This window comes from Fundulus heteroclitus, chromosome 4 (assembly GCF_011125445.2).
Source record: "Fundulus heteroclitus isolate FHET01 chromosome 4, MU-UCD_Fhet_4.1, whole genome shotgun sequence".
Classification (NCBI taxonomy): Eukaryota; Metazoa; Chordata; class Actinopteri; order Cyprinodontiformes; family Fundulidae; genus Fundulus; species Fundulus heteroclitus.
Window position 1 is genome coordinate 26252230 of NC_046364.1, and position 23032 is coordinate 26275261.

At 39.4% G+C, this 23032-nt stretch overlaps 1 long non-coding RNA gene across 1 annotated transcript in view; it reads right to left on the bottom strand.

Moving 5' to 3' along the window:
• Window positions 1-5032: 5032 nt before the first annotated feature.
• LOC110368479 overlaps window positions 5033-23032 on the bottom strand; it is a 40800-nt gene continuing 22800 nt past the window's right edge. The window contains exons 3-5 of the long non-coding RNA XR_002428107.2: window positions 12377-12441; window positions 9639-9729; window positions 5033-6799 (exon numbers count right to left, since the gene is read on the bottom strand). This is a non-coding gene — a long non-coding RNA (uncharacterized LOC110368479). The remainder of the gene's footprint in view (window positions 6800-9638; window positions 9730-12376; window positions 12442-23032) is intronic.

Consider the following 23032-nt stretch of genomic DNA (forward strand, 5'->3'; position numbering starts at 1 on the left):
AACAGTTTACTGTAAGGTGAATGTATATGTTTTTGTAAATAATTATTTTGTCTTTTTGATAATGTATAAATGTTTTAGATAATCTGACATATCTCACCTACTCCATCATCTCTGTTTCCAGTTGAACCTGCTGGTGTGCTTTGGCTCTTTGTGCCTAAGCTTAAGATAAAGAACTGCTCGGTGGACAATGTTATTTGGGATTTCCTGTTAGAGAGCAAATTTAATGGTTTCATCATTTAGCAAGTTGTCCAGATCCTGAAGAAATGAAGCAGCCCCAGACCACCTCACTGCCACCATCATTTTCGACTGGTTCTATGATATTTTGCTCTGAAATGCTGTGTTAGTTTTTATGCCAGTTGTATTTAAAGGTAATAAAGGCAAAAAAGTTAAACTTTTGTCTCACTACCATGCAGAATATTATCCCAAAAGTTCTTGTTTTAATCAATATGTGTTTGTTATTTTATTTTAATTGTCCATACCATATGGTAAATGTCAATAACCTCACTTCATCATTGGTTCCCTGAATTTGTTAGACATAGAGGGATAGTATGTAACTTTTTGAAATCTCTTTGCCTGCTATATGCTGTCAGGTAGGGTCTGCTTGGGTGATTCCTGTATTCTAGCAGCTATCAAGCCTCGAGGTGGCTTGTGAAATTTAATTTTGCAATCCAACAACTTTTGTTTCATCATAGTTCATGATTTTAAAACAAGAGCGGGGATGGGGTGGATGGTGGTTGTCGGGTGGGGCAGGGGGGTTGGGTGCTGTCTTCCCTTAACAAAATGATTATTTTCTTTTTGTATTTACTCAGTTTATTCTTGTTTGATATGGAGTTTAGACATAAATTCAGATTGGAAAACTCACTTGTTCCCCGACTGCCTCGTCATGCGCCTGCGATCCAGCCAGTCTGCAACAAGTCCTCATTTTACCTGAACCAATCATCCTACAAAGCTTTGCTTATAAAGCCCTCCATCATGGACTTTCCTGCTCTTCAGCTTGAGCTTCGACCCACCTCCACTCCATCTCCCCCTTTGTGCTCCCAGGCTCTTCCGCTCCCTACTCTCCTCCAGGCTCCACCACCAGTGCCCGGACCCTGGAGGGAAGACTTCACTAATCCTAATCCTAAAATTGAACATCCAAGCTCATAGCCATTTGTAGCTTTCATATCTTATGCTCGGGTCCAAGCGCAAAATAACCTTTTTGATATATGTCAATAAATCTCTCTAATAGACTCTCTGTCAGTCTTTCCAGGTTGAAAGAACAATGCTTCATTTCAGTGTGGCAAAAACAGAAATCTGTAAAAAGTGAATATATTTTTATATCATGTATGTTTGTTCTCACATGCAAACATCCTTCCTTGTGCTGGGAGTGACATACCATCTTTTGCCAAAAAAAACAGTACTGGAGCTGCCATCGCTAGTGGAAAGGATTTCAATGAATTGATTTTAAGCTTTCCACTAGGCTGGAGCCTCTATACCTCCCCCTCCCAAAAAAATAAATAAAATAAAAAAAGATATCAAGTGGTCAGGAAAAATGAAGAGCTTTTAAACTGTTAATGCACGAGACGAAAGTGGACGATAATGAAAATGCTGTGAGGAAGAGAGCCAGTCATTCTCTCTCCTCCGCTGGCCTTTGATCCCATCTAGTCTGGCTTTTAAAGCATCTGCTTCCATAATGAGGGAGAGTTTACCACAGCCGATGCAGATTTGGGAAACAAATTCTAACATTAATGGAGTATTTGTCCCAGTGATTAAGGGCTGTGCATTGTTCTTCATGACGCTGTTGATCCACACAGTCAAACCAGTTTTGTGAAAGAAATTATGTATTTAATGTAAGTTATTATATCCGAAAGTAATTGGATTTTTTTTATTTGTAGCAGTAATGCTGGGTTCCTTTAATAAGGTGCAATATTTCTATTTTAACTGGTAAGAAATCATTCTTATTGGAAAATTACAGTGCAGGGCATCTAAAGATATCTATGGCATTTTGAGAGGAGTCTGTCATTGGCTGAGGACCCCAGAAGAGAGGTTGATAGGGAAAAGCAAAGTAACAGCAAATGCTTTCCAGGGATTTCTAGGATAGCTACAATAAAATTATTAGACTTTTTACCCCTTCCCCACCCTTACTCTCATACTCCAACATAAAATCTGGATAATTTCAAAAGTCACCCAGAGTTATATCTAAAATTATTCATAGTCCCGATACATTTAGATTTTAAATGATTTTCATTTGAGCACAAAGTCTGTGGGGATTTGGTAGGACGATATCCTCCTGATAGGAAATAATCTCTAGAAGAATAAGAAAACGATGTAAAAACAATTACAAATGTTCATATATTTGTTTTTTATATTTTATTAACAATTCCCATGTTGCAAATTATTTAAACCTAATTGATAATTAATAGAAAAACCTTTAGTGACATTACAGCAATCAGACCCTTCTTATAATTACTTACCAGCTATTTCCTTTTTTTTTTTCTTTTTGACCAGCTTTTTCCAAATTTCTACTGGTTTATTGAAGATGTATGTTTGATGGTGAGCACCAACTCTGAAAGGTCAAAAAGCCTCATTGTCATCACTCTAATCTTGGGCTCACTCCACAGATTCTCTGACAGGATTCTGACTGGGTCGACCCAAAGTACTACCATTTCAGTCAGAAGAAATACAGTGGTAAAGTTAAAAGATTACCTTGAACCTAAACCTGCCATGGGTAGGAATAATTTGGGGCTTAACTTAAAAAATATATATATTTATGCATTTAAGCCCTCTTTAGTGTTTTCATATTTTCAAGCAACCCCTAACCCTAACCATATCATGACAAATCTGTTCTTCACAAAGCTGTTTACCCTTAAATATTTTATGAAAAACCTTTTGACGTAGGGATGGATATAGTAGAAAAAAAGCATATCAATAACAGAAATCGTAATGATTGATATCGCTAAATTATATGTTTAAAACTTTATGTTAATTAAGTGTAGCTCTGGATGTTTTGTACTGTTATTTAATTACCTATTTTTAGATAAAGAACACACAAACACTGAATTCAAACTCAACCCTTTATTCAATCGACTTTTTACCGCAAAAGTTTTTAAAAAAGAAAAAAAGAACACATGCTCTTTAAACTCTTTGAAGGGGGTGGGGCATTCCTGGCTCTGCGTTTGTGACGATGTAAAGATGTAGTATTAACCAACATGATTGGCTAGAATGCAAAAGGAAGGAAAACTGTTCTTGCATAAATTTTTTTACAGACCTTTTTTTTTCTATTGCACCGCACATCTGTCAATTGATATATGTCGTTACTGAATTATCGTCCGGTCTGGCCCTACTTTGACACCTTCACAGAACCACTTTTTACTAACAATTAGATTTTTGAAGGTAATTAGCTCTACTTTATTATTGAGAATATAGGAGGTTGAGCAGGAAGCCATGCCACGATTTTTAGTTGTTTTTATTTCAAAAATATTGTAAACAGTGTATCTTTTTCCTTCAACTTCACCATATTCACTACTTTGTGTGGGTCTATCACATGTGATCCCAACAAAGAGCAATTAAATTTCTGCTTGCGATGTGACAAAATGTTTCAAAGGTCAAGGGGGATGAACAATTTTGCAAGGCTCTGTATTTTAACATCTTCCACAGTCGTATGAAAAACTCCATCTGCTGTGACTCTACACAAGGTTTCCTCAGTGAAGATAAACTCACGCTCCTCCGGAGTATTTGAGGATAAGATTGACAAGTAGATACAGTATCTGTGTATCAAATGCAGCTGCGGCAACAGCGCTGAATTGCTCCACTTATTTCCCCTGAGTGTTTTACATTTATTTTTCCTTTATATATTATTCAAGTTCAAGTAATTAATTCAGGATATCAAATCAAGATGTAGGAAATCAATCAAAGAGCCTTTTTCAATCTGCCTTTCATTACAGAGAACCACTGGTTCTGGCTGAGCCTGCAGCAGAGCTGGCTCGGACTTCTATGGAGACAGCCTGAAACACTTACGTGGCATCCCATCCGCTGGAGAAGATGACTGCTCCGCTTCGCATGGCCATGTTGAAGTACTTAGGCTGTATCCGATTGGGTGGTTGGAATTATTTTTGTTTAGTGCTGATATAAAAATGAACCACATGGCAGGATGGGCTCTAATGGTTCAGTCTGATAATGACATTACTCTTTTTTTTTCTCTTACATCCTTTTCCATCCTTCAGGGTTTTTTTTTTTAAAGATATAATCAGACATAAATTGCATGTCACAAAAAATACTCTGTCTCTTTAAAAGAAACGTGCTAATTTTAATTTCAAATCAAATTCTAAAACTTACAGTTAGTAAAAACAAAACGCAGCAAATGGAATATCCTCATTTCCTTTTGTCTCGTCTGGAGTCCCCAACTCTCCCTGTTCTTTTCCAGCTCACATCTTTAGGAATCCTGGTCAAGTGACACAAAGGGTTAGCTTCATCTTATTCCCTTTTAGGCAGATCCTGAGGCACACACAATAACGTTGTGGTAAAAACGTCAGTCAAAGAGCAGCGAGTGTGAGAGAGGACAGCAGCAGACAGGTAATGAGTCGACTGTGTGAGATTATAGGTGTGTGTGTGTGTGTGTGTGTGTGTGTGTGTGTGTGTGTGTGTGTGTGTGTGTGTGTGTGTGTGTGTGAGAGAGAGAGAGAGTGGGGCTGTGGAGTGGTTGGTGGGAAGTAATTTATTGAAGGAAATGTATCTATATTCTCATAGAGCCACAGTGAAGCCGAGATCTCCATCGCGGTGATAATTTGCAGTTGTTAAAGTGACACACTGTTGGTCGGCTGTTGGAGGCGAGGAATGTGGGGGCCAGACCTGACAATTAGAGCTCCGTATATCATACTGGCTCTCAAAGGAGGGATGGCAGGGAGACGGGCAGTGGAGGTCAAACACACACATATATGCACACACGGGAACACACGCTTTGCAGGACGGCCGGGCAACATGGTGAACGTACTGTAAATACGGCACTTAGACCGATACATAATGTGCTGCAAATACGCCCAGATGACCACACAGGTGAGGGGATTGAACACGTTTATTTGATTTCCATCACATGTACACATGTGTACGTGTATCACACTGATCTGGATGATAAAACGTCATTTTGTCTAGCACAACTTCACAGTAATATGATGTAATTGGACAACGGAGGGACAAAAAGCATTGTGCACCCCATAATAAACAGTGCAGGTAAAAATCTATCTCCATTTCCCATGTGCGCGCGCGCGCACACACACACACACACACACACACACACACACACTGTTAATACACACGCTTTATTCTTTAATTGAGCCTTTTGGGTGCGTCATCAGACAACCCAAGTAGAGACCAAAAATGAAAAAAAAAAAAAAAACAGTCAATATGTGTCTGTGATATGGGCTTGAATAATTGTTATAATTAATGACCTGTGGGTATTAACTGGAACCTTCTGATGGACCGCTGAGGCTAATTTTGCGACCGCATCTATCTGCTTTTTAGACCATCCTTCATATTCTCAGATCAGCATATTAAAAGACCCGGTAATGTCAGTTGGAAGACTGCGCCCGTGTGTGTGGGTGTTTGTTTGCCCCTGTGAATTGTGTCGGGTGTCCGACTATCGGTACACTCCTCTCTGGGATACATGCGTGTATCCCAGAGAGGCTCTTACTGAGGCTTAGCTCAGAGCCTGAGCTAAGTCTCTGTAAGAGAGCCAAGCCATTCAAAGGCTGTGACCTTTACCGCTCTTCCTCTGCAGTCATATTCATATTGGCCAGAGTGTATATGTGCAGAAATGTGTGTAAAAGTGCGTTTAACCAGAAAGATGGACACAACAATCTGTGCAAACTAACAATGCTTCCTGCAACACAACCGTAGCAAACACAGGCTGGCCTGCATATTCCATGGGTCTTCTTTATCTTTTATTTGCTGTAATTGAAAAATAATTCAGGCAGCGTCAGGAGGAATCGATAAAGAATTAATGAAAAGGGAGAAAGAGTCATTAAAAGCAATAAAAAGGGAGAGGTTATGATGAAGATGGCATCATGGAGAGACAGAGAGGAGACAGGCACTGCTAATGCTTTGTGGCTGAATGTTGGGCAGAAATAAGAAGCGGAGGCAGATTACTATTCTTATATCATGTGATAATTTGCAGTATCACTCTTTTGCCAGGAAAAGCGATATTAACTTAATTGGACATAAACAGGTTTATTGATTTTCTTTCTTTAACACGCTTCAGAACGTCAACAGAGAGCAACGCCAAAGCCTTTCCCTTTCATTTTACACATTTTAAAGATCTATTTTCCTAAATAAAATACTGTTTAGAAACTTCCCTACTAAACAAATTTTAGGTCGTTGTTTTCATTTACGTGCACATAAACATTTTTAATATTCTGTCCTCGAGCTAAATGATCCCCCTGTTCTACAATTTTACCAGCATGCCGAACATTACCGTCAATCATTTAAAAGTGTAATTATGTGACACTTCTCCAGTAAAATACCTGCAGTCTCTTAATAGGATCTGAGCCATCAAGATCCAACCTTAAGCTTCTTCCCAGCCCTACCACTCATCTGAGTGCCATAAAGCTGCCAGAGGAAACAATACTGCCTCTCGCCTCGCTGCTGAGGTTAATGGCAAATGGGGCTGTGGCTGCCGGTGATATTGTTGGATAAATGATTATTGATTAGGCAAAGGTTGAGCTAATCATTAGGCTTCATCCATTTTACAGACTCTCTCTGTGACCTTTCTGCTCAGCTCTCCTGGATCACCAGGATTTCTCAGCGCGATGTTTTGATCGTGGATGGGCTGAGAGGGTGGGAGAAAAGTCGGTGAAGATAGCACACAATGGGAGGACAGTATCTTTTAACCTTTATTAAAAAATATGGACTCTCTCAACATTGGGGGAAAAAAAAGTGATGGCATGACTCTGTGATTTGCTTTCCTAAAACAAATACCTGCACAATCTATTTTTTTTAATCCATCAACAGTTTAAAGAGAGTGTTTGCAGACCTTAAAGAACTGTTTTTGCCAACTGGGGATTCTACATTGTAGATTAGATGTAGATCAAAAATTTAAGCGTTCAAACTTGAATCTGCCGTTGTATAACAGGGTCATATGCCCCAAATGGCATCCAATACCTTCCTTTTGAAGGTCAAGTTCATTTTGTTTTTCCATATAGCACTAGATCACAACATACATTATTTAATGTAACATTATAGCATTGTGTTATTTATCTTATTACCACATCAGCATCAGTCATGTAGTCAAGACCGGCTCTTCCAAGACCAAGGCAGAATCTTTAAAATTAGCCGTATATTGTTTTGGGACAATTTTGTTTAAACTAGGGCTGTCAAAATAACGTGTTAATTTCGATTAATTAATAAAAAAAAAAAATAACGGATTAAAAAAAATAACGCAGATTAATCAATGTCGTATAGGGGTTTTCAGTAGGTGAGGCGCGCCTCCCCTGGGGGGCGCCAAAGAGTCACAGGGGAGGCGCATGAAGACAGAGAAGAAGACAGCGCTGCCGCTCAACTCTGTGAAACTATGTAGCGATATTCGTGCCTTCTGTTTGAGCGTGCCGGAACCAATCCAAGCGCGCAGTGAGACAACTCTCAACGCTCAGAACCGGTCTGGCACGGTCTGAAAAACTCTCCTGAACCCGCTGTCCTCGCGGTGAGTTCCATCTCTGCTCGCGCGCTGCTTTGCTCGCACACACCCGCTCGTTCCACGCTCAACACCAGCTGTGCTCTCGCTCGGCTGTTAAAGCCAATCACAGACAGTTTTTTTCCCCATCCAATCAGAGCATGGCTTGCAAATACTGCATTCAGATGAATTAAATCAAAATGCTGCAGCCTTTGGTAGAAATTACTAAACATCACAGAGGGATTGAAGAAAAACAAATAAAAAGTGTAATATTTTAGCCTAAAATAGTTAGGCAAAAGTATTTAGACTAAAATATTAGAGTTACTAAGTGAGCTGTGAAAAATGTTTTTGTCTCTTTTCTTTCCAGCTTCTGGGAGGTGATGCAAAAGTTTATTCTGATCATAATCATCATGAATGTCATCATTATTTAAAGAGCACTTTAACACGAGGTAAAATAAAGCACCAAACATCAGAAATACATCAGATAAGAGATAACAACTAATAAAATGCTTGTTTGTTAAAATAGCACTAGGTCTAAATTATGTATGATTAGCCTAAAAAGTAGATTGGAATATGGAATATGTTGACATCTGTTAAATTCAGGTTATCTTTTTTATTATTATTTCAGTTGACGTCTCCTGTTGACGTGAGTTCAGTTTGACGTTGGCATCTGTTTAGTTCAGTTTGTCTGCTGTTGAAAACAGCGCTTTAATGTATCTAATGCTGATTATTCATTGAATCATTTGAATTTAAATATTTTAAATACTTTCACAGCAAAAATGATATGCGATTATTTTAGATTAATTAATTACAGAGTATGTAATTAATTAGATAAATTTTTTAATCGATTGACAGCCATAGTTTAAACCCAACAAAAAATTAATCAAAGCACAAAATGCAGAATTAAAAAAGATCCATTCTTCAACTGAAACTACTTCTGGGTATTAAATAATTATTATAATAAACTAAAAAGGATATTTGTAAACTGGTGCAACATTTCTAAAGAGGTTTAAGGGGGACTTTTCCAGTTCCTTTATTGTTTGAATGCCTGTTTGCCTCTCAGTAATTTGTACATTTACTATGTCTAGGATGCAGTAGAACTCTTCTCTGTAAAACCTCCGAGCTGATTCACATGTAAACTTGGTAGCTTTGATCCTTTTGTACTCGCTGGTTTTTAATGCAGTATGCGAGTTAACTTATTGTTTTATTTAGTCTTATAATGTTTTTATATTTTTATGTTTTTTAACTTTGAATTATTAATGTAATGTATAATTTTTCTTAGCAGCATTTAACCAACAGCAATTGTTTTTAAAAGTACATACATTAAATGTGGTTACAAAACCATTATCTTCCATATCTGGTAAAGTGAAAAGGTACGGGATAGCCTACTTGGGGGTCATTCACAACTTTCAGTAATGTAATGCATCAAACCCTGTCTACTAGGTAGAAAACATACTTATATAAACAATATATGGATAACCTATATCACTCACAATCATATGCTGTGTTTTCTGACATCTACGGACTAGTTGAGTTCTGTCATATTGCATTAAATGCACGATTTACAAACCACTGTTTTGGAAACTGATGCGCATGTGCACTTGTTTTCTAAGGGAACTTCAGCCAGTAGCTAAGCAGTTTTTCAGAGTGGTTATGTGTTGTTAAAACTAATCAAAATAACATGACACAGCTACTATCATATTTATTTTATTTGGGATCTGTTTCAACATGCAGGAAGCAGTGGGGAGACAGCCTTCTGGCTTGTTTAGAGGTTAGACTACATGTGTCAACCAGCAGAGTGCAGGCTAGCTAAAAAAAAGCTCACAGCAGCTAGCTTACCTGCTAATGTTAATATTTTAGACTCTCAGTGCTATGCTAAGGGCAAAATGACTTGAAGCAATAACATTTTTCACAAATGTTTTTAAATAAACCTTAAAAACCCAGTTAGCTGACACTGCTTGATTTTTATACATACAATTAAGCATGGAATGAATCATACCTGTGTATGGTTGTCTGTCCAGCTGGTTTTTGTGGCTCAAGAATGGACTGGCAACCTGTCCAAGATGCACCCGCCTTTTGCCCATTGATTCCTGCAAATGGATAGATGGAAGGAAAAGAGAATCATCTAGATATACCATGGAATGCATCAAAACATAAGGATAGAAAAGTGCAAAAACACAATATGACTTGGAAATAGAAAATGCCCAACAGAAGAAATAAAAGACAAATGGGCAAAAACAGGAGTCAGTGCTTTGAATGGGATTTACCTACATTTTCACTTTCAGGTATGATATGGAGCTTTTAGTCATGTAAAGGGTAGGGCAGTTGGCCGTCAACACCTCCGCAAACAATTTTAAATTATCTTCTATTTCTATCAATCCAAGGTCTGGTTTTCATGAACTTACTTGTATGGCTGATGATGGATCTGTCCAATGAGACATAATAAATTTGAGATGAATAATGATGTTGTGATCTGTCTGTTTTGCTGTTGTTGTTTTTTTTACTGCCTCACATGGGGCACCCACTGTACCACTACACCCTGCGAATCCCCAGGAATGTTGTTTTTCATCAGTAAAGTCCATGTCTCAATGATTCAGAAAAGCCAGAGGAGCTCCAACAAAGATCAAATCTGTTTTTGGTTCATGAATCCATGTTTCTTTCCTCTAGATTTAGTAGTCCTGTAATTGATTTTCCTACGCTTGATGCCAAACAAGACTGCCAGTCGTTACATCAAAGTTATGTGTTTTTTTTTAGTAATTAGAAGTTATGATTCCAGTTTTTCCCATAGATTGCAGTTGCATTCAGGATGTCTGGACATGGCTATGCCTAATGTAAAGTTCACCAACTTGCATGAATTGCAATGCTTTTCTTGTGCTTTGCTAAATCTATTAAAAATAAAACATTTAGATTTATTCTTCCTTGTAACAAAGGCACATTTTATGCATCCTGTCTCACCTAAATCCAGTAGAGAGAGGTAAGTTAGATGCACATCAGCTCATGTAAACACATAAATAATCATATTTCTGACCACTGGCTAACTCAAGGTTCTATTTAAAAATCATAATTGAAAAGCTCACAGAACACCAAACTGTCAATATTTCTTAAGTAAATGTCCACTATTAATAGAATAAATAAATAAAATAAACAACTTCACAGACCCCACATCTGTTCAGAAATCAATCTTAAATAACAGTATTTAGTTTCCAGTTCCTGGCTTAGTGAATCTGTGCTTGTGAAACTTCCGCTCGGAAACCTTGACATTGTGACGAGGAAATGCCTTGCTCCTAACAGCTCTATTTATTGAAGTGTAGCAAATATTCCTGGCAGCGGGACTTTAACCAAACCCAGACCGGAGCTCACATCTGCTCCCAATCACAGGAGAAAACCTCTCTGTTCCTTCTCTGTTTCATTTATTCACAAAGCCTGGCACTTGGAAACACACTGTTTATTTGAAATGATACCTTTCTCCCTACTACTGGATGGCAGAATTTGTGCTTTGTTTTGAATTGTACTTATGCAGTTCTGTGCAAAAGTTTCAAGCCAACCACCATTTCTTATTTTTCTTTTTCCTCAGATGCTCCATTGGGATCTATAGCAATATTTTTCCAAGGTGTATCTCTCCGTGATGTATGTAAAAATAAGGCAAGGTGGCAAGACAAGAATGGAAATAATTGAATTGTGTGAAAGGCAATGTGCTGCATATGGAAAGGTTTTGAATGTGATCTCCTTAATAATTTATAAAATAATTCAGCAAGAATCGGACATAGGACCGAAGAGAGATGCCGCATTTTCTTCTGTTGATCGTCTACTGTGTCACCAGAACCTTTCAGCTTTTAGCTCTTTATGGATCACCTTGTTGAAGCAACAGTCCTATTTGGGACTGCCAAAGTATGTTGTCTTAGGAATTTTTATCCATCCATCCATTTTCTGACCTGCTTAATCCCTCATGGGGTCGCAGGGGTTGCTGGTGCCTATCTCCAGCGTTTACTGGGCGAGAGGCGGGGTACACCCTGGACAGGTCGCCAGTCTGTCGCAGGGAGGAATTTTTATAATATGAGAAATTGGAAATAACTTTTTTTGACAAATACATGTGATTAAAAGATTAAAGTTGTTAATGTTGTCTATTATGCGTAAACAGAAAACTGCTTATTTAGACAATTTAGGTATCTTTAATTACTCAAATTTAAACTGACTCAGTAAAAACCCAGCAGAATAGCATAAAATAAGAAAACAAGGTTTTAGATAGATATATAGATAGACAGATAGATATATAGATAGACAGATAGATAGACAGATAGATAGATAGATAGATAGATAGATAGATAGATAGATAGATAGATAGATAGATAGATAGATAGATAGATAGATAGATAGATAGATAGATAGATAGATAGATAGATAGATAGATAGATAGATAGATAGATAGACAGTGAACGAAGCACCAATTAGGCAAGTTCTGTTTATATTAAACGGTGCAAAATAAAATAAACACTAATCTATTTTACTTTTTACTTACATAATTTCAACTCAGAAATATTGTTTAATATATACAAAAATAAAATGTATAGAAATTGTTGCAAAACTTTTATTGGCTTAATTTTTACTGTTTGTTTTATAAATGGGACAACATTCAATAGCAACATTGATCTCTTTTGTGATTGGTTTACATAAAGAGGTTCTGTCAGGTATGTCAGGCTGGTGATCTGTGTGCTGGTTGTTTGTGTGGTGCAGTCTCACCTCTCTCCAGTAGGGCGTGACAGGTGGACGGCGGCACAGGTGTTTTCATCCACCCTAATCAGGAGCTGGATTAAAGGAGAAAGAAGCCAGAGGGAAGGCGTCAGAGCATTAACTCTCCCGAGTAGTACCTGACCAATCTGAAGCCATGATTGCGCCTTGTGGTCATTTCTGTGTCTTCTGTTCCAGAACCAATTTCAAGTCTGCCTTGAGCTGCTCTTGTTACCTGCTTCTCTTTGACTCATGACAAGAGTTGTCAGCACCACGTTCCTGAGCCTTCCTGGTGTTCTACCTGCTCTTCGTCTCTTGTTGTGCCAACACCTGTCCGCCATCCAGACCTTACCACCAACAAGCCACCAGCCATCTATCCAGTATACACAGTCAGATGCCGCCGCTGCCTGCTTCACCCTCCTCTGGAGTTTAGCCTACTATTGTTCGTAAGTCAGCCTCTGCTCCATTTTTCCCATCACCTGGCATGTTGTTGATGCTCACTTCCTGCTCCCCATTTTCCAGTCAACAACCATAATCCTCCCTGGTTCCAGACCTCTTTTTACCACTCACTTACTTTCAATAAACCTCTTAAACCAACTGCTGCCTTTGTCTCAGGGTCAACCATGAATAACATAAACATGATTGGTTCTTTACTAACATCGATTGGCATGATACTGTACTAATTCACATTTTCATGTTTGTGGTGCCAGATTAGAACTCAGATCCTGATTCAAGATGACAAATAATTAAGTGAAAAATGGGGGCTGTATTTGGTCACAGTTGCGATTTGAGTTCAGCAGTCTGACAGCTACAGGATAGAAACTGTTTCTTAGCCTGGTGGTCTTGCTCTGAATGCTTCTCAGGTATGAACCTGAGAGAAGGGGCTGGAACGGTCTTTGTGCAGGATGGGTGGAGTCCTTCATGATGCAGAGAATCCTCTCCCGGATTCTGCTGGTTCTGCTCTCACTCTGGTCAATCCATCTGTCACCATTGCCGACGAGGCTCGCTCAGGATCCCTCGCCAGTAACATCCGCCGTCCTCAGCCACTAGCCGCCTATCATCAGCAGAGTAGAATCACAGAGTTCCCTCGACGCTACTTCTTCCCGGTTAGGTCCGCCCAGCCCAATGGTAAGCAGCGTAGCTTCTAGCAGTTCTCCTGGTTCTCCTTTCAGAGTCACTTACTCCCTCTCTCTTGCAGACTCTCCAGCCGTGACGTTCTGACCCTGCCGAATCGCCTGTAGTTCCGTCCGTAGATCTGCCTGTTTCCAAAATAAACATCTTAAAACTGCTTTGCTTCCCGATCGTATCTGCATGTGGGCTCGTCACCTGAAAACCATGACAGAAGACACTTTAACAGCTGCTCCTCCGATGTACAGGGGAGGAACGGAGAGCTTATCCATTCTGAAATCCATCACCATCTCCTTGGTCTTCTTCACATTGCTGCAGAGGTTGTTATCTGAACCAGGTGTTCCACCTCTTCATTGTATTTGGACTCATCATTGTTTGTGACGTGTCCCACCACTGCTGTGTCATCTGCAAACTTCACTATATGACAGCTGGGATGTATTGCATAGCAGTCATCCGTAAGCAGAGTGAACAGAAGGGGGGTCAGCACATAGCCCAGGGGCGACCCAGTGCTGAGGGTGATGGAGGAGGAGACAGTGTTATGGATCCTGACAGTCTGAGGTAATTTGGTCAGGAAGTCCAGGACACAGTTCCCCAGTGTGGGACCGAGACCAAGAGAAGAGAGCTTCTGCACCAGAGTCTGGGATGATGGTGCTGAAGGCCAAGAAGAAATCCAGAAACAGCAGATGTAGCTAAGAATTCTTGCTCTCCAGATGGGTGAGGGCTGTGTGGACCACCAATGAGATGCAGTGGAGCTGTTCTTCCTAAAGGCATACTGATGGGGGTCCATGGTGACGTTGATGGAGTCTTTCATGTGGGTCATGACCAGCCTCTTGAAGAACTTCATGACCATTGAGGTAAGGACTATAGGTCGGTAGAGCACTTGGAGATGGGGACAATAGTGGCAGCCTTTAAGCAGGTGGAGACATGCCAGTGAGGTCTTGAAGATGTTTACCAACACCTCAGACCACTGCCGTGTGCAGTCCCTCAGTACTGATCCTGAGCCACACCTCTGCAGCGCAGAGATCCACATGCTGCAGCCCCGCAGCACTGAGCTTTGTACAGCCTTAAATCCACATGAAGTAGTAGGAGCTGCCTCCTCACAGACCTGCTTCGACCTAGCTGCCTGCTTGCTGTCGCTGCTCAGATAACCAGCTTTACCTTGGAGTAATTTGGTGCAACTGGATGCCCCTCCTCCACAACTGGAGAAGTTTGGCAGAGCAATAAATAGGGGAGGTAAAAAAATGTTTTTACTGAATGTGTTTTTAAAGCTTGACCAATGTAACATGATAGCTTCTGCTAGCACTCTGGAAACCAAGCCTTGCTGATGGTGTGTTTTAATGGTTATAACAAACTTTATTTCCATAAGGGTGTTAATTTTTTATTTTTATTTTTTTACACCAATGGGGTATTAATGTTTGTGTTGTCCACTCATTACCACAAAAACATGGCTTAAAAGTGTATTTAAATTGCCGCCGCATGTCCGCTAGCATAGCATTATTAGCTTCCCGGGTAGCATTAGTGCTACCAAAGAGTCAACGTAACTACGATTCGTTTTAAACATGTATGTTTTCGTTTCAATCTGCCATCGTTCAATAGTGCTATGAGTGTTAGTATATTGTTAATAATGAAGGTTAATGGTGTCTTGATATACTTTAGTATTAACCCATCAAGCGATCGATATAGTGTCCCAGAGGAATAATTATATTAATAAAAAGTGTCTTAAAGGTTACTTTTTTTTGAGCAAATTATTCTTTAAAATGTTTTATCAAATAATGTTTGTTTAACTCAGAATTTGGATTGTGAATGGGTTGAAACACATACCAAATGTTCTAAATTAGTCAAGCTAATTTGATCTCATTCCACATCCTTTAAGGTGAACTTTAGTTCTCTAACTTAGATCTGCAGTGAACCAGGATTTTCTGAATCCTTCTGATGATGGTTTTCAACTATTTTATTTGTCTTTTTATTTCCTTTGTGTGTACATAGTTCCTTCACTTCTTTCATCTTAATTTTGCTTTGTAGTTTTAGTTAAGTTCACGAGCCTAGTGAAGAGGATTTGTTGAACAAAATATAGTGTTAATTCATATAAACAGCTTCCTATAGAGGTGTTTTCTGGATGTTTATTTTTATTTCTGTTAAATTCTTAAACTTGAAGAGAAGTTGTCACTCATTTATTCTACATGTGTGCAGAGTTTTCTGTTAAAAGAATGCTAGTGCACAAATCCCCATTTCAACTATTGTTGACCTAACAGTTATTTATTAAACATTAAGTAACTTTAAAACAGTACGTAGTGGAACAACCCCAGCAATAACGTAAAGCACCTGGAGGTGTTTTAATCTGCAGTAAGCTAATGGTGTCATACAGCTACTTTGATGCGTTGTTGCATTAGCACCTGGGGGGATGTAAACAATGGTGATGAGCACCGCAGTTATCTCCTGTGGCAGATGGTATTCCCAACATTTCAGTCAAAAGTTCTATTGCATCAGAGCAGAAGGTTTTTACCGGTCTCCTCCTCTTGTTTCTCCCAACGGTTGGTTGAGGAAAAGATGAAGGCTGTTGATATGGAAGGCTGAGTCTGGCATGTTGTTTTTAAGCCAGGTTTCCGTTAGGCAAGGAACAGGCACAGTTCTTCATCTCTGCAGAAATACTCAGCCTCAAATGTAACAAGTCCACTTTGTTATCCAGTGAGCGGATGTTGGCCAGAAAGAGAGCCGGGATTGGTGGCTTTCTAACCTTTAGCTGGGCTTTCCCCTTTTCTGTTTTCGGCCACGTTTACTCTTGACCGTTGCTCCCCGCACCCTGCTGCGCAAGCCCATTGTCCTTAGGAGCTGCTGTCTGCCGTGTTCAGACTTCAGTTTAGGTGATATAGAAATAATCAAACTGTCTCTGACCATCTGTTCAGTTGGTGCTGGTTTTTCTCTCTTGTAAAACCAGTACCAAAATAGTGTCTAAATCAGCATCATTGGTTTTAAAACAAGGCTTAATCTCGGGAGCTTGGGAACCCGCTGCACCTCTGTATGCCGCCATAGCAACCATTCTGGTGCTAGTATCCTGAAAACAGCTCTTTAATAACTAAAACATAAAAGGCTTGGTGTGCCAAGTCAGCACAGGCAGACTTGATGGAGGAACGGTGTTTACTGTGATGAAATAGAAGAATCCAGCAAAGAACAATGAGAACCAGTCAGATTATATCCTGAGTCAGGGTTGGAGAATGACAAATGAAGCAGAAGAGCAAATCAGAGAAAAACATGGAGCAGCTGAGGGTTGGAGACTAATCAACACAGAGGAATCTGAAATAAAACACACAGACTTCTCACCAAGGGGACATGATAAACACTGGACTGAGAGAAATTAATCCAAATACACAAATAAAATGGGGCACAGTGATGACATGTTTAGACACATGACATCATTCAACCGCTGGTTGTCTAGGTGGTGGTGTGAGGATAACATGGGCTATATTCGTAACTGCCAAACTTTCTGGTGAAAACCTGGTCTGATCCAGAGAGACGACATTCATCCCACTTTGGATAGTGCAGCTCTTCTTTCTAGGAATGGGGCTGGATTTATTAGTTCTCCAAAATGTGACAACTCAGGGTCCAGAGTAGGAAGCAGAGTCGTAGTTTAACACACCTCTACAGCTTCTGTACTGTTACCCAGCCATTACCCCATTGAGGTAGTCTTTCCCACTGCCAAAACTAAATAGATTAAAAAATGATCTAAAAGGAGCAAATCATAAAAATGTCATAAAAATCAACACAACTCAACTTGAACCAAAAAATAAAACAAATATGGTTTAGTAAATATAAGGTATATCCCTCCCAAGACTCTGTTAGTTAATGAATTTATTTCTGATAATCAGATTGATTAATTTTGTCTCACAGAAACCTGGCTGCAAGGGGACTACATTAGTATAAATGAAATAACTCCCTCCAATTATTTAAATTTCCACATTCCCAGAACAACGGGACATAGGAGGAGGAGTAGCAACTATTTTTCAGTCTGAATTATTGGCCAACACCCATAACAAAAGCCTCAGCGGGGCCACACAAAGGCAATATATTAATGAGCTGCGGCTTTCCCCACCCTGATACGCAGATCCCAATCGGGAGGATTTTAAACTGAAAACATCCTGAATTTAAATACAAAATTTACCATTTTAAAACCTTTGAATTTAAAGCATTGAGGTGTTTCTTCAGAACTTCAACAATTATATTGTAAAGATCTATGTTTTTTCATGTTAAGCTCAGGTTGTTCTAGTTGTAACCCTAAGTGCCTACAGTTGAATTCCGAGTGTCTTTAAATGCAGTATTAGTCTGTCTACCCTGGTTGGTATGGCAATGACTTGAATGATTGTAATTGGCTCTTTTTTGTCCGGTAGGCACTCATTCCAGTGTTGAGGCTGAGATCATTCTCTCATGTGTTGGCATTGGCTACGGCCTACAGTAGCTTTTGTAAACGATTGGCAAATAAAGAGCCACTCAGAATACCTCGTCAAGTTTCTTTCGCATTAAGTACAATACAATATTATACAATAAAACTAAAATCACTATTTTCTCAGAAATTTAGGGTTTATCATGCTTTTCTCAGTCTGTGCTCTGCTGACTTGTTCCTAGTTATGTCGTGGCGCGTCACAATTCCTTCGAGTACAGACTTTATGACATCCAAACCTAGATGAGCTTACATTCCTGCTTGATCCCTGGATCACTGTGTGCTTCTGTGTTTTTTCGTGCCTTTGCCTGGCACACGTGTCACACACATGACAGTGTAAAGGTGCGTTCACATCAAACACGAATGTAGCAGGCCCAGCAACGGATTTACATGTGTTCACTATACACAGGTGAAACAAAACAGCGATGTGACGCAAAGCACCGCTAAGCGAGGCCACAGAGGCAATTCTAGCAACACAAAAGGCACGATTTTGGAGATTAAAGCAAAGCCAGAGCGTCACGACACCTGTGATGGATGCGAAGCGACAGTGGCGGGAGTTGAAAAATCTGAACTTTTCTGTCTTGTCGCGGTGTGACAACCAATCAGGAACAAGATGTGGCTGTGATGTGGGGTGAAGGACGGAGGCAGAGACAAAGCAGTTTTCATTCAACATGTCAGTCTGTGGTTGGCCTGAGGAGCAAGCTTTGAGAAAAGTGAGTGAGGAGACTGGAGTGGCAGTTAAGTGAAAGCCTCACTAGATAGCACCACAGTACTACTGTAGCCCACTGTGCAATTGCTGTCACCTGCTGTTTGAATGGCTGGCAATAATGTCAGGTGAGCGACCGCAAGCAAAAGTGGCTACATTGTGGTGCCATTCTTATTTGATGTGAACGCACCTTAAGCTATAGTATTGTGATTAGTACTGTGACACATTTTTAGGGATGCAAATTTTTTCTTTTCAATTAAACTTTGAAACCAAAAGGTCTCAGCTCTTGCAACTGGAAAACAGTTACACTCGGTAGGACATTATTTCAAGCTTTAACATCAGGGGCAAATGAAATACAGCAAAAATTTCCTAGTGACTAGTCCAGGACTTACCTGGTCCATTCTGGGAGCAAGAACATTTGGTTCAGCTCAGGAACGAGACTGCATACCATACCATATTTATTAACAATTCACTTTACAAGAACTAAGGTCAACAAAGTGCTGTAAAACTGAAAATAACAATAAAATTAAAATAGACAAAACAGACAGCTTAAAATAGACAATGATAGTTGAAAAGGGTAAAAATTGTTAAAAATTAAAATAATTAAAAATGATTAAAAATTAAAAATAGCCAACCTTTCAGGATGTGCAAAAGGCTTCAGCAAAAAGATGTGTTTTAAGAAGAGTCTTGAACTCTGAAAAAGAGGAGGCCTGCCTGACATCCAATGGCAGATTGTTCCACAATTTTGGAGCTTCTACAGCAAAAGCACAATCTCCTATTAGTTTCCACTTAGGAGTAATCAGCTGCTGGTTGGCACAATTTTGACAGTTTTGCCCTCATTAGACTATTGTCTTTCTGCCTTGAATTTTAAAGACATTACATTATATGCAGCTATACATCAATAATGCCCCAGCATCGTCTTCCTACACATCTGATACTACACAGTTTTATCATCATAGAATCCAAGCTGCGATATATATTTTTGATGTAGCCAATAATATGATTTTATCTCATACTGCTGCGCTACAGACAGTGGATCTGTGCTCTTACATGCTAAATGCTTAGAGTGGCTCTAACCAACGGCAACCCAACCTTGCTTTCTGATTAACTTGACCAACTGGCCTAACTCACACATCTTTGATCTTTCATTGCCAGATTGTCAGTGTATCTTGGCAAAACAAAAAAGGTGTAAGGTGATGCTAAAAGCAATTTTACACATCCATCATCCCAATACATGCACACTATTCAAAACGTAAGATGCTTCTGATATTGTCTCTGAATTCAGAAATGGCTTAAAACGAGTAATGTAACAGCATTGAAGAATGTCCTGAGTACACCCGAGTGTGGTGGCTCTTCATGCACTGACTTCTACCACAGCCCACACCTTGTGCATCTTCCTGCAAACACTTGAAGGAAGCTAATTACAGCTTATGTGTCCCAGAGGTTTACAACTTCAGTGTCTAGCAACATGCTACATCCTAGCTTAACATGTGACACTGTTCAGCTGTCTGCTTCCGCAAGTTTCTCCGGGGGGGAGGGGGGGGGGGTTAGACGACCATAACAACAATGAGGTCAAAAGTCTTCCCCAATATTGTGTTGACCAAAACATGAACGAAGCAATTCAGTATCAATTTAGTATTATAGTTTTTCATTGGTATTATGCAATAATCTTATGTAAAAAAAGAATGTTGGGCCTTGATTTGTAGTAAGCTATAATCCTAATAATTAAGATACAAAAGCCTGAAATACATATCTCTATGTGTAATAACATAATCAAATTTCACATTTTAAACTGAATTTATCATATTCAATTATAATTTGATCTACTGAAATTTTACCTGCATATTTTCCATTTGTTTATTCCCTTTCCGATTTTTCTGTTTTACCTTGCCATGTTTCGTTTAAATATTTCATCCGACTGTCTTGCTGCCTCTGCAGCTTGCTAAGTGTCACCTACATCTCAAGGCCCGGCATTAAAATGGAGCACGAAAGCCATTTTTAAAGGCATGTGTGTGAGAAAGAGAGACATGAAAAGAGACGTCAGGTGATGATAAGAACTGAAGAGGTGGAAAAGACAGAGGAGTGATAACTAATGTACTTCCTGTGTACTTCCTCTCATCCCCTGTCAAGCCCTCCCACTCCCAACAGCACATTCTCTCGCTCAGCCTAAAAGATAAAGTTAATGTGAGATCATTTTAAATGTGTGTGATTTGGAGGTAATCTGATGTGAGATGTTAGAAAGTTGCTCCCTGCATGAATATGAAGACGTACATTTACATGTCTGTCAGACGAAGTGATGGCTGATGGAGAGTGATGTGTGTGAGAGAGAGAGAGAGAGAGAGAGAGAGAGAGAGAGAGAGAGAGAGAGAGAGAGATTCACTTAACATGCAGACATGTCGTGTCTAGTGTGTCGAGGAGGTGAGTTGTAAATGTGGGTTTGTGTCATACCCCAGCACCTTGTTGATTTCAGCTAATGTCCAATGAGCAGTTTCATACAGCTCTGCAACAGCCTGAAAAACACGTAGGATAGGGAAGAAATAAGGCGAGGAACCAGGTTGCGGCCACACGCTACCACTCAGAGTCACCTGAAAAACACAGCATCTTGTTGTAGTTTGGACAGTAGCTGTGACACCATGATGACAAACACCATTTGGCTCTTAACACATTTCGTGCTGCGTTGTCAGTTAGCTCAGACCCTAAAATGTGCGCTGCCTCATGTTACAACACAGCAGACCACAGTACAATACCTCTGGAGCCGTAAAATCACATCAGCCCAACATCTTTATGTTCCTGCAGAGAGAACTGTCTCGTCCCAAGTGTGAATGAAAGTCACGCTTCTGTTGCTGGGAAACATTTATGGGCTGAGCTTAGTATGGTTTATAAATCAATTAAGGTAGAATTTAGTCTGAAATTAGTCTGTAATACAGAAATTGCACCTAAAAGTTGTGCATTTGTTTGATGGTATTATGGTGTTTCTACATTTTGGCAGGTTAATCCAAAAGGTTAAGTTTCTAAGTAGCAAACTAGCATCTCACTGTGATGTTGAAGTAAATCAAAGCATGGTTTTCAAACTTCTTCATAAATAAAACTAAAGTGTGCAATGAATTTGTATCCAGAACTCCATACCATGGTCCATCCTAAAAACATTCCAATGCATCAAATGGCATTCTGAAATCAACTAACTCATTCACCTGTGTGTAATTTAAATATCGAATGGAAATAATTGATACTATGATAGAACAAACAAGCACACCACATCACCTTCACCTTTTTCCCTTTGCCATTGTGAAACATAATGATGGCAGTTTTATGCTGTGGAGAGGCTTTTCTTCAGAGTTCATGGGAATATAGGTGGAAGTAAATACATTTAAATCATGAACAGAAACTTTCTAGAGGCTCCAAAAGATGTCACAGTAGGGCAGAGGTTCACCTTCCAAAAGTACAACAACTCTAAACCTACAGCCAGAGCTAGAATGGGACGGTTTAGATTAGAGCATGTTAGAATGACCCAGTCATTGCATCAATTTACCCAGCACTTTAAGTCAATGAACTGTTGTATCAAGAAAGGTGAGAACATTTATAAATGTGAAAAGCTAGGATTTGGTAAGCAAACATAGGTTGCAACTATTTATGCTCACTGACTCCAAAAACAAAGGCATTTTTCTATGAGTGTAGAAAAATACCTTTATGTATTTGTACAAGCAAACTGGAAACAAGTTTCCTCCCTACAGCTAGATAGTAGCAGTCTGCCTATTAGTATCAAACAGTTGTTTTACGGTCTAGTGCAGGTAACCCTTTGAAGAATATGATCACTGCTAGAATTCAGAAGAGAATGTCCAAAAGTACTTTTAGTGTCTTTTGTTAAGTTGCACAAGAATAAAGGAGTAGACAGAGGTATGTTCTGGCAATGATGATGCAAGGGGGCAATTAAACTCACCTGTTTGTTTTTATAAATACATATATATTTATTAAAACAAATATCTCTCCCACATTGTTTTTTTTTAAATAACATTGTACACACAGGATTGTTTTTAGAAAGGTTTTCATCCAGGCAAAGTTGTGTAAATTCACCATTGTGACCATTGTTCTAAACATGGCGAAAGCACAGGAGCTAGTGTACCGCAAAGCTAAAACGTAGCCAGTCAGATTCCTTTAAAATAAAAGCGTAGTTGAGCACCAATGTGCCTGTGTAAAACAGTGGACCTTTAAGCAGTTTTCTCCTTTGCACCTCAACTTATTACAGCAACTGGGCTTGTAAAAACAAATAAACAAAAAGCCTCCAAACCAGATGTAATATTTATAATGTTCCATGTATGCTTTTATTTTGAAGTCTCGAAATAGAGATGAAGACAGAAAAAGCTGTGCAGTGCCCTCTGCTGAGGTCACTAGGTTCATTAGATAC